Here is a 3,383-nt window from a genome sequence, read left to right as displayed (position 1 = left end):
CAAACTTCTTAACTGCATAACCATTCCTGTACTCACTCCAACTAAATGTTTTAGTTCCATATAAGGTGTAATTTTTCTGGGTTTGTTCTAAAGTAACATTGTTGTATATAAACATCTCCCTGTCTGCTCTCTCTCAGGTCTGAGGGGGTTTGAATGCATGGGACCAACTGGGGAAAGATTTTGTTGGAACTGAAGGAGATCTCCTAATTATATAAAGTTAATTAATTCGAAGTGTCTGTGGGTTTTCTCAGCATCTTCTGTTTATAGAATTTTTTTGATAATGCTGTCATCACCACTACTATCATCATCATCACCACCACCACCAATATCACTACCACCACATTATCATCATCATCATTACCACTGTCATCACCACCACCACCACTTTTACCATCACCACCATCACCACCACCACTATCATCACCCGTCTTTGTGTTCTGAGTCCAAATGTTGCTGGGGTCGACTTTGCTTCTCCTCCTTTAGGGGTTGATATGGTAAGTACCAGTTGAACAATGGGGTCAATGTAATCGACTAACCCCCCCCCCCCCGAAATTGCTGGCCTTGTACTAAAATCTGAAACCGTTGTTGTTGTTGTTATTGTTATTTGTTGTTGTCTTATTATTATTATTATTATTATTATTATTATTATTATTATTATTATTATTATTATTATTGTTGTTGTTGTTGTTGTTGTTATTGTTATTGTTATTGTTGTTATTTTAACATGTTGACCTTTATGTCTGTTATTTATGTTGAGAGAGAGGGAGAGAGATAGAAAGAGTGAGAGAATAAAACAACAAATATCTTTCAAGATCATTCAGATTTTCTTTCTTCCCTTATATTTCAAGAATTTCCTTCAGGATCTGAACCACCGTCCCCTAATTGTGCCGTCTTTTCTGAAGAAGAAACTCTGTACGTATCTCAGTTCCAAACTTGGCAATCTGCTTATTTTAGTGTAAGTAGTTACCATCCCAAAGACACCTCCTACCTCTAGTCGTATGGCTTCAACCTCCATTCATGCCCCACACCTTGTAAACCTTGTAAATTTCTCTCTTCAAGTTTAGATATTGCTCAGCCTTTTCCCTTCCCTTTTCCATCTCCTACTCACACCCGCTGTTATCCCCCACATGGTGATGCTACATTAATCATCCAGTACAGGCTTTCTTCCACATCCTCAATAACAATATCTGGTCTTCTTTCCTGTACCTCATGATCACATTCGATGTTGCAGTCTCCAAAACTAACCTCGCTTCACCTGATACTTCCCCTTGAGTCTGGCTGGTATTCTCACCATTTTCCTCTTCTGTCCAGCTTATGTGTCTTACTTAACTTACAGTCTACAACCCTGGCAATGTTATCCTGACCCCTCTGTTGTATTTCCTTTGTGCCGGTGTTCTGCATTCTCTTACACTGTCTGATTGTTTCTCTTTTCATTTCATAGAGTCTACAGTGTTGTCAATGTTATATTTGATGTAATTTCTTCTGAGAGATTCCTCTTGTGCTGCACGCATACACACACACACACAAACACACACACACACACACACACACACACACACACACACACTCACTTATAACATCTTCAGTCTCAACTTTTACATCAACTTATCGATTCTACTTACCATGTTACTTATAAATTGACCATGCAATAATTCATCCACTTTATTATTATTATTATTATTATTATTATTATTATTATTATTATTATTATTATTATTGTTGTTGTTGCTCTTGTTGTTGTCTCCATCCTAAGTCATCTTGACCTGGTCTTGTTATCGGATTGAAAATGGTCACAGATGCGATAGTGAGGTTGACAGCACACAACTTTTCTTCACTTTGAATATGACTAGATGGTCCTCATCCCTCTGACAGATCAGCATCATCATGATGTGATTATATATATATATATATACATACATATATATATATTCTTTTATTATTCTTCATTTCTCCAACTCATATCATTTAATCGTACATTAGTTTCATATCAAATAATTAACTTTATGACAGATCAATACTACTATGCTATAAATATTCATACGTATGTGGTATTTAATATCCTGTTAATATTCTGATTGATAAGATATAAAAGAAAAAAGCAAAAGAAAAAACATACCAGTCAAGTACAAAGAGTTGATATAATCCAAATATATTCATCCCACAAGTTTGATATCTTGTTTATAAGTACTCAATCAATCACCACCACCATCATCATCATCATCATCATTTTGTGTCCAGGTTTTTCCATTCTTGCAAGGATTGGATGGGTCTTTTTCAAGTACAACATTTCATTACATGTTGCATTTCATTGCATGTCACATTCCATCATTATCTCCAGCATGAAGCTTAGCATTAGGGGTGATGTGGTTGCAGAAATTGTCTGACAGCCATGGCTGGGTTCTCCTACTTGTGTGGAATGGTGCAGAGTCCTATTGCCAGACATAGGGTCTTCCAGCAGCCACCCTCTTGACCCAGGGCAGCACTATCTCCTCCAAGCACCTGATGTTGATTTTTTATCACTCCCGGTACACGTCCTCAGATTGACACCCAAACACTCTGAAATGTTCATATTGAAGCTTCCAGCATGAATGCCAAGCAGTACAACATGTCATTTCCAGATTTCTGGCAGAGTGAATTGCATCATGGTGCTGTTTTTCTCACAGACGGTGCCCAACTGACCCTACTATAATGTGTAGTCGACAAAATCAAAAACAAACAATGCATATGCCTGAAATAAAAAATACCAAATGGTGACAATATACCCATTGCCCCCTATATATATATACACATATATATATGTGTGTGTGTGTGTGTGTGTGTATACGACAGGCTTCTTTCAGTTTCCATTTATCAAATCCACTCAAGGCTTTAGTCAGCCCAAGGCCAATGTAGAAGACACTTGCCCAAGGTGCTACTTAGTGGGACTGAACTCAAGACCATGTGGTTGGAAAGCAAGCTTCTTACCACACAGCCATGCCTGCGCATGAAAACCAAACTGAAGACAACAGGTTTGGCTTTTTCCCCAGCCTCTTCTCATCTGAGGATCAATTGCCAGAATTGGTGCATTGCTGTGCCAGCACCTGAAAACTCCAGCATCCAGTTCATCTTGCTGCTTCCCATCAGAGGGAGTAAATTATATTACAAAAAAAGAAACATAAATATTAAACGATTGCCCCATCACGATAAAAGTCTCTGAAAATTAATATAATTAATATCTGTTAATAATTAATGCTAACGTAATTGATATTATAGCTTGAATCTCTTTAGAAACGGTTCTGCTTTCCAAATGCCATTATTAGCATTGTTAGAACTATAACTGTTGTTGTTGTTTGTTGATCTTGAGCATCAACCACCGCCACCACCACCACCACCACCACCACCAC

At 37.7% G+C, this 3,383-nt stretch overlaps 1 protein-coding gene across 5 annotated transcripts in view; it reads left to right on the top strand.

Annotated features, from left to right (window-relative positions):
* LOC106882890 (G protein-activated inward rectifier potassium channel 3) overlaps positions 1 to 3,383 on the top strand; it is a 218,464-nt gene that overhangs the window by 155,997 nt on the left and 59,084 nt on the right. For 2 of the 5 annotated variants that reach the window (XM_052975319.1, XM_014933701.2), the window contains one exon: positions 849 to 912. The exons of 2 other annotated variants lie outside the window; for them this stretch is intronic. The gene's annotated coding sequence lies outside the window, so the exon portion shown is untranslated. Of the gene's footprint in view, positions 1 to 848; positions 913 to 936; positions 956 to 3,383 lie in introns of those variants that run through there. One more of the 5 variants, XM_052975320.1, reaches the window with a different exon arrangement.

The sequence above is a fragment of the Octopus bimaculoides genome, chromosome 21 (genome assembly GCF_001194135.2).
Source record: "Octopus bimaculoides isolate UCB-OBI-ISO-001 chromosome 21, ASM119413v2, whole genome shotgun sequence".
NCBI classification, from domain to species: domain Eukaryota; kingdom Metazoa; phylum Mollusca; class Cephalopoda; order Octopoda; family Octopodidae; genus Octopus; species Octopus bimaculoides.
This window is presented reverse-complemented; position numbering and strand designations above follow the sequence as displayed.